Here is a 9,621-nt window from a genome sequence, read left to right as displayed (position 1 = left end):
ATATGCTACGTTTTATCATTAAAATCAACAGTAAATGGGGGGGGGGGGGGGGGTTTAGTATAGACTATTTCAAATGGATGCTTTCCTATTAATTTGTTTTGACAGTAAATGAAAGATTAATAAGATCAAAGGTGAGAGAGGGAAGTTTAGTATAAACTATCTCAAATGGACACTTTCCTATTGATTTGTTTTGCATGTTATTGTAAGCAAATTCGGCTTGAACTAGCCAAGTGTTTCAGTCTTGGTCACTTGAAAGGTATCTCACTAGGTTTCCAAGTGTTTATTAGTGACTTTGGCTTGACCATCCACTTGTGGGTGGCTAGTTGTGCTGAAATTTAATCTTGTTTCAGACATTTTATCAAGACTCTTCCAAAAAGAAGCATTAAAATTTTACATATCTATCTGAGACTATAGATTTTTGGAATTTCATGTGTCCGGACAATTTCTCTAAAAAAAAATTCAATGTTCAATGTATCTAAATTTTTCTTGCAAGCAATGAATGGGCCACATTACTTAATCTATCTACCATGACAAAAATTGAGTCAAATCCCCTTTGAGTTTCGGGTAATCCAAGGATGATAGCTCTTCCCATATAGATTTAGGAAATGGTAATGGTAATGGTGTATAAAGTCCAATATTATTAGATTGACTTTTGGATGTTTGGCATATAATGATAGAAAATTAGGCATGTGCAGCTATGTTTACTTGAAATTCTTCATACAAATTTGACCTGACTACCACTAGAATTGATCTGCTATTCTTTAGACTCAGAACTAAATTATGAAACCTGATAAATGAAGAAACTGAGAGAGAGAAGGAGATGGAAAATAAGGAGGAAGGATTTTTCTTTCGAAATTGGGCTTTAGGGCTTGAGAGAGGTTCTAAAAGGGGTTTCAACTAGAATAGTCTAAATTGGTATATCATTTTACATAATAGGCATTTTTTCGCTAAATAAGCTATACAATTTCACAAATGTATGACCTAGTTTACCTTATTATCCATTTCCATTAAAAATACGAAATAAATAAAAATTAAAAAAATAAAAAATAAATGTGCATGGGCGTTATAGGCGTGAAGTATGGTGAGTGATTAATTCTATTATGGTAAATGATTTATTAGATATCCTATGTAAATATGGTAAGTGATTAATTCTATTATAATAATATTATAATCAAAATTACTCCTTAACTATTTTTCTTTTGCTGATTTTGTTAAAAAATTCTTCCCTACCGATCTCTCTCTCACTTTCCAATCTCTCTTTCCGTCCATTATTTCTTTCGTTTTGCATTGTTTTTCATATATTCCATGTTATTATAATATATATTTAATGTTCTCTGGTATATGTAATGTTGAAAAAAATTGAATATGTCTGCGATGAAGGGACTTTGATGGAAGAATTGAAGATCCATGGAATTGTATGAAAGAGTGGTTGAATAGGGAGGATATGTTAAATTGGTTTATGAATAGTATATATGAAATAAGACATTGTATATTTTATGAATGAAAGGTTGTGTTTTTCAATTTGTTAAATTGATTTATGAATTTTATTTTAAATATTCATATTATATGTAATAAATAATAAGTTATGTTTAAAACAATAGTAATTATGTATGAAGGGTAGTATATTAAATATAATAAATTGAGAAACTTTGATTAGTACAGTTGAGGAAAATTTATGAAAAAATATGGAAATAAAATAATTAAACTAAAAACAGGAATATGAATATTTCAAATAAAAGTTTGAAATAACATACTAAAAGTCTGATAATAAGAAAGAAAAACTAGCTCAATAAAAAAAACTTGAATCTCTTTCGGTTATGGCCAACACATCCACAACTGCGTATTTAACATGTCTCTTGAACTCCATTTTAGAAGAAGTACTAATATTCTTTGGTCGATCAACTGAACGTTTTACATTTGGTGGGAGGATGACAACTTCAATTTCTGTATTATTGTCTCAAAATTGAAATTACATTTGAATATATTGACGGTCAAAGTTTGACTTTTCAAAGTCAAAAGTCAACAATTTGACTTTTTACAACTTCGATCGTTTCCGTCAGTTATGAGCTTTTGAATACGAACCTGACAATTCATAAAGCTTTGCGTGTATGTAGATTTATCATTTTAATAATTCTTTCACAAACATCTCTTTGCAGAATCAACGGGATAGGCATATCCATGCAAGATGGGGCATGCGAGTATTATCGCGCCTTTCATTCGCTTAATAATGAGTTCGTTGATGTGTCTTGAGATTCTATGTCTGCGACTACGCTACGGGGGGAGACATGGTCATTGCATGCAGTATGCTTACTATGTCTCTAGGTAAGGATCGTGTAGTAAAAGGTACACATCCTTTCCATGCGTAACTACTTAATTTGCGTCGAGTACAAGTTTTTCCCTCGCTTGTCCAAGTGTAAGTGAAACGAGAGGTTTCCTAGGTAAGCCAGGATCAAACACAGGAAATTTCTATCAAGCTTAGTGATAACGTTTACTTCTAACCTTAGACAGTATACATATCTATAAAGTGAATGTGTATTAATTCTACTATTTATATCGAAGATTCTGTAGAAGGTGACATGGAATGACATGAATATGGAAGGTGAACTAACTTGTACTGAGGGAATATGTAAGAAGGTCTCCACGTTGTAGGTGATTAAGCCATGCGGCGGTCCTTGATGCGATGGATATCACTTAACCATCTTCTAATTAAGGTGAGCAACCTTTTGGTGCCTAAAGGCCATACTTGTTCACCTTTAGGGATGAAAATGATAAAGATAAATTATGTGATACCCATCTAGGTTTCCTTACTTGTAAGAGTCATATTGCCTCTTTATCTAACAGACAACCTTTGAGTGTCTGAATACCACACTTGTTCATCTTTTGGGACACAAATGATGGAAATCAAACGCTAAACTGAACTTGTAAGCTACTTTTGCGCATGTTTAACGTCGTTCTTTGCTACTTGTTCTCTCGAGTGGTTGGCAAACAAAACCAAATTATTTCTCTCGAAGAGAATCAAGTGATGGGATAAAGCTCAAGTTAAACATGGTGAACATTCTAAGGAAAGATCCCTTATCAAGCACTTATCATAAACTTAAAATACTTATAACACATCAACAAGATGAATAGTAAAGAAATAATAGAATGACAGTGAATAAATATGCATGGTATTGATTGATGTAGGCCACTAGTCCATGAGAATATAAAAGTCAAAACAATACATTGAAATATATAAAAATGGAAAGTAAAGAGGGTGTCGAGTGGTAGAATGCATTGTTATGCATTCTTTGGCTCTTTTTCAAGTTAAGGGAATGGTTGGTGGGCTTCTCTCTTTAATATTTTTCTTTAAGCTCTCACTTAGAAGTTGATCGAGAAGAGGTGAAGATATGAAGAACTACTACAAAAGGGGAAAGACTATTCCCTTACTGTAACGCCCCGAATTTTCGAGGTAAATTTTATCATTTTTTGTGATTTTTTTTCGAAAATTTAAAATTTTGGAGTAAATTCTTGGTTGGTTTGAAGAGGGGAGAAAAAGAAATTTAGGGATATGAATTTCTTTAAAGTTACTATGGTGTAAATGGATATAATAATAATATAATATTAATTATATTATTATTATTATTTAATAATAATATTATTATTATTATTATGTAACGTTAATTATATTATTATTATTATTATTATTATTATTATTATTATTATTATTTATTATTATTATTATATTTAATAATAATAATATTATTATCTAATATTAATAATAATATTATTATTTAATATTATTATTATTTATTATTATTATTTAATATTATTATTATCTAATATTAATATTAATATTATTATTTATTATTATTATTATTAAATATATAATAATATTTTTAAACCCTAGCCGCGCGCGTCCACCGCCCCCCCCGACATCTTCTTCTTCTTCCTCCGTTCTTCGCCCTACAGCCCGCTTACCTTCACAAAGCCGACGCCGCCACCTCTCAATCCATTTCCCGTCATCACGCGTCTTCGCCTCCGTCCCCATCTCCGTCGTCGCCTCTATCTCTGCATCGAATAGCCGTCGCAGCCGCCTCCATTTCCGATCTCCTTTCGGTCTCAAGCAACCACGGATCAGCCGACCGTCTCTATCTCTACTGCAAGCGACATCTCCTCCTCTGTGTGTTGTCCGGTGTAGCCCAGGAGATCCGGGCTAAACTGCAGACAGTCACTGTCGTCGCCGTGTTAGATTTCGTCCGTCGTCGCGCGCAGCCAAGGATAGCCGTTCGCGTGTGCGCCGAGTGTTTCGAGTGAGCCGCGAACTAAAGACCGAGCCGAGTTTAGCCAAGCCGCGAGCCGAGTCAAGTCGAGTTGAGCCGAGTCGCGAGCCGAGCCGCGAGCCGAGTCAAGCCGCGTTGAGCTGAGCCGCGAGCCGAGCCGCAAGCCGAGTCAAGCCAAGATGAGCTGAGCCGCGAGCCGAGCCGCGAGCCGAGTCAAGCCGAGTTGAGCCATGAGCCGTGAGCCTCGAGCTGCGAGCTGAGAGTTAAGCTGAGCTGAGCCGCAAGCCGAGGGTGAGTCGAGCCGAGCCGAGCCACCTAAGCCATTTTCTCCCTCCACTTCGGGTCACGGTGAGTCTTCGGTAAGGATTATTTTGGTAATTTACCCAATGTTGCTATAACCGATTCGAGTTTGAATATTGGAGTAAGACATGGTCCTACTTTTCGTTCCTTGAAGGTATTAGGGAGTTGACGCTCAAATTCTCGAGTTTCGTGGCAGGCTTATTTAGAGATAGTTTTTCCTTTTCTCGGGTAAGTCAACGGATGTTGCTTAGGACCATTTAAAAATGACTTTTACTAGTATCGTCGTTTAAAACCCTTGTGATTTTGTTTAGGTGGATCCGTTGAGCGTGGACTCGATCGAGGGGCATAACCAAGTATTCAGGTAAGGGATTTCCTACTACTGGACCTCGGATCGGGGCCGGATACGTAGTAATCCACAGAGGATTATACGTTAGTAACTGTACTGAATGAATTGACGCATGTTTGACTATTAAATATTGCCTTAGGCTCTTGTCTGATTAAAGGTAATGTGATCGTTAGTTGTAGCTTGTGTGCCATCGTGTGTAATGAGTTGTTTACGGTTAGACACCGATGCTCGGATGTTCTGTGTACAGTAGTTACGTTAATGGGCTATGTTGTGAACTGGAATTGTATGTCAATGGACTTAAAAGTCTTAAGGTTAGGTATGTAGCAGTCTATTGTCTGGATATTGTTTATGGAGTTATGTCGTGGAAGGACTGTGAGTCTGATTCTGATTTGACTGGTTGACTGGATCTAAAGAATATCACAATGATGTGTGAATTGGATACGCATGTAGCAACTGAGGATATGATTGTTTAAACCTATACTACCTGACTGACAAAGTCTATGACGAGATTGTATATGAATGTTGTCGGAGTGTGACTGTTGTAGATGGTTTAGTATGGACGGAGGGGTAACGGTTAGCTTTATCTATGGGGTGGTGTACCTTACTGATATGTGTATCCTTCGGGATCACTAGACTGATACGTGCATCCTTCGGGATCACTAGACTGATATGTGCATCCTTCGGGATCACTAGACTGATACGTGTATCCTTCGGGGCCACTAGACTGATAGGTGCATCCTTCGGGGTCACTAGACTGATACGTGCATCCTTCGGGATCACGAGACTGATGTGTGCGTTCTACGAAACCACTAGACTGTTTATGTAGGGTACCCCTAAATAGGAAGTTAACTGTTGTTCCCTAACGGGCCCAGTAGTGGGTCCCTTACTGGGTATATTTTATACTCACCCTTTTCCTCTTTAACCTTTCAGGTAAGGGTACAGCGAGGGGCAGACTGACGAGGGGTAAGAAGGATGCGTGAAGGCCATACGGACGCGTCTGGTTTTCTTTATGCTTCCGCTGATGTATTTTTGTTATTCGTTATTTCCCCTTGTTGGATCGAGTCATGTTTGGAATATTTGGTTTGGTGATTTTGTGTTTGATGATTTGAGTGCTGTATTTTGAAACTCTCGTGACTGTGATTTTAAATAGGGCCCGAAACTGCTTTTGTAATATTATAAAACGTTTTTAATGAATTGTAACTGGTCCTTTATGAGTTTGTATGTTTTGTGGTCGAGTCTTAGTACTGAGTAGTGACCTCAGCTTAATCTGAAAAGTTGGGTCGTTACACTTACGCAAGCTCATGGAGAGACAACCCTCCTCGGAGCTCTCTAACTTGATTTCGTGGTAGATTTAGAGGTATTTGTAGGCTAATTGAGACGGGAAGCTTTTATTCCTTATCCTCTGTACTTGTCAGCGCCTACTACCATTCTTGTCTTCTAGTGAATCTTCTTGCGTGATGAGGTGGCATCTCGCCTAGTGTTGTTAATCTCCAAGCAACTTTTTATCGCTTAAGTTCTTACATGCGTTCTTATTTCGACTTGTTATATTTCTTCTATTCTTCATCACCCTACAATAAAAACACCAAAAAGCATAGTTAATCAGGCGTGGAAGCTTATGTAAGGTGTATTCTCTTATCTTTATAAATTTAAAGTAAAAGTTACGTGCTTTGGTACTTTATCTACGTTCCAACTTCATTGTTTTACCTAAAATGCTACAATAACTTGTATTTCTATAAGTTATAAGAACCCACATTCGTATTTTTTATATTTAAATCATATTTAAAGATAAAACTTTATCTCTAAACTAATAGCTGACGATTATATTATATATACTCGTCAATTTCTCTCTTCTTTCCTAATTTTATTCAAATCATTCCATTACACTGTTCTAAGTTTATTCAATATGAGCTAGTAGAAAAACATAATTGACCTATAGATCATGGGCTCAAACGATTTGAGATTAACACGCTAAGCTTTTTTAGATCGAATTCATCAACATTCGTTAACTAATGAGTCATTCAACTAAAGTCTCATAGTTGCACTCTGATTACTTGTAGAAATACAAGTTATTATAGCCTTTTTGATAGAACAATGAAGCCAAAACTGTCGTAAAAGTGTCAAAACACATAACTTCTGTTGCAAATTCACAAGTATTTGGTAATGCATTGTATATAAGTCTCTATACCTGTTTTACCGTGTTTTTAGTGTCTTAATGCAGGAATAGGGACAAAAGAAGAAGCTAGTGAATCGTAGAGGACCTCACGTAAAAGCATGCGAGAAGAGTTTTTCTAGTAAGTACACTTTTTAGGCAAGGATCTATGTCATCACGCGAGGAAGGTTCACTTAACGACAAGAATGGTAGTTGAAGTTGATGTGACTTGACATGAGTACATTTTGTGTCGACATGATCAGAAAAATAAAAGTTTTCCGTCGATAGCTGTTTATAAAAAGACTCCTTCTTTACCAACTAAAGAGGTCGGCTTCGAGAGAAGTTAGATGTCTGAATGGATCGGTCATGGCTGGCCTTAATGGGCAACCCTAAAGAAGGGCGAAAAGAAGTAGTTTTTTCGTTGTTTGTAAAAGTTATTCTTCTTATTCTCCAATTAGTCAGTAGGTGAAAGCTTAGAGTCAGAGTAGAGAAGAATCCGTCTTTCTTTCTCCCTACCTTGTAAAGTTATTCTCTTTACTTTCCATTTGTATATTTTTGTGTAATGTATGTATTCACATTGTACAGTGGCCTAAGGCCTAAATCCTTTAATACATTGCATGTTTATACCTTTTCAATCCATCATTTATTTATTGTTCATCTATCAATGTGTTATTTGTAGTTTGGTCTTGTGATAAGTTTTTTAAACGAAGCTTAGCTTATAAAGCTTATCGCGTTAGTTGAGCTATAGTCATCACTTGGCCAGTGTATATTGCCAACTAGAGTAAGTAGCAAGGACATGACTAACACGTGCGAAAAGAGAAGTTTGGAGACAAACTTCACCTTGGCGAGATAACTTCCATCATTTGTGTCCTGAAAGGAGAACAAGTATGGGTATTTGTCGTCGAGAGATTGTCACCTTTAAAAGAGAAGTACTATAAGTCCTGTAAGTAAACCATTCTAGATAGATCTCGTTTAACTAAGTTTTATAATTTCCATCCTAAGAGGTGAACAAGTGTGGCATTTAACACACTGAGAGGTGCCTACCTTAATCATAAGTTAGTTAACTGGTCTCTATCACATCAAGGCTTAATTGCCTAATAACACAGAGACTTTCCTTCAATCTTTCTCACACAAGTTAGTTCACAATTTCACCTCTATTCTTATTTTTTCCTTGATATATTCTCTAGTGTAGATAGTAGATAGAGTTTAAATTTACACTTTGCCATGCGATATAAATAGTAATGAATACCACCTGAATGAAGAGTAAGCCTTATAACTAAGCTTTGATATCAATTTTCTGTGTTCGATCCTGGATTACCCAGGAAACCTATTGTTTCGCTTACACTTGGACAAACAGTAGGAAAACTTGTACTCCACGAGGACTTAGTAACTACGCAAGAGCGCAAGATATAGAAAGCATCTAGCAGGTCATGACCATGTCTTATTGCATAGAATAAGATATAGACATACACAACACTGCACCAACTCTAAGTCTGAAACACAAATACAAACAAAAAAATAAACAAGCACACTCTCTTCATTATAGATATATTTGTGTCCATTTGATATAACCAAGATTAGTAATTTAATCATTTCATGTTGTTCGTAATCTCGACTGGATAAAAATACTGGTTTATCCTCGAGATTACATCTTGTTCCTTAAGTCCCACTGATCCTCTAATGAACAATTGGTTTAAGGTCAAACCTGGATTCAGTGCTTAAGGGAACAACCTATCTACTAACTATATAACGGGTAGAAGTGAATTCTGTACCCTATGTCTCAAATTATTCACCCAGTCTTACCCCTAAAATGGAAGGCATATTGGACCAGTGCTAATGAGATGCCCTCATCTATACAGATCTAAGGATAATCCTGTGTGAACAAGAATTCATATGTGAGACCCTGATTCTGAAGAAAAGGAACCTTTGCTGGAATACTAATTTTGGATAAGTATTGAGAAGTCCCAAAAGAAAGGATGCAAAAAGATAGTGGGATGACACAAAGAGAAATGCATAGGCCAAGATTCTCAATGCAGTGAGAGTACTTGGTGAGGAAGGCATTTCATTGGGCGTTAAAAGCAAGGCAAAATGCTGCGAGAAGAAGTATATACTCCCAAGAGATTGACCCGAGGAAGTAAAGTCTTGTCAAGTGACATGACAACTCGCTGTGGGAGAGGAAATGAAGGCAACATTTTGGGGAGAGAAAATGACAGTCAAACAATTAAGAGTTTGACCTCCTAAAGAGATAAGGTGTGCATCTCAAGGAAAAGGTCAAATTACAGTTGAAGATTAGTGTATGTGTCAAGTTCAAATTGATAGTGTAACACGATGCATTAATGAGATGACCATGTAAAGCAAGAAAATGATTGTTAGATGGTAAGACCATTATAAATAGGGCTGAAATCCAAAAGAAAAAGAATGTTTTTTTGATGAAAAGAAACTCTAGTTTTCTAATAAAAGTGAGAGGAGAAGGTTTTGAATGTTGAACGAATGGTTCCTTCAACAGTCGAATGAAGGAAGAAAGGAGAAAGCTGGAAGTCAAGAAGGAAGAAGTTGAGCCTAAGTAT

Source organism: Cucumis melo, chromosome 6, assembly GCF_025177605.1.
Source record: "Cucumis melo cultivar AY chromosome 6, USDA_Cmelo_AY_1.0, whole genome shotgun sequence".
NCBI classification, from domain to species: Eukaryota; Viridiplantae; Streptophyta; class Magnoliopsida; order Cucurbitales; family Cucurbitaceae; genus Cucumis; species Cucumis melo.
Note: the sequence above shows the minus strand (reverse complement) of the source record.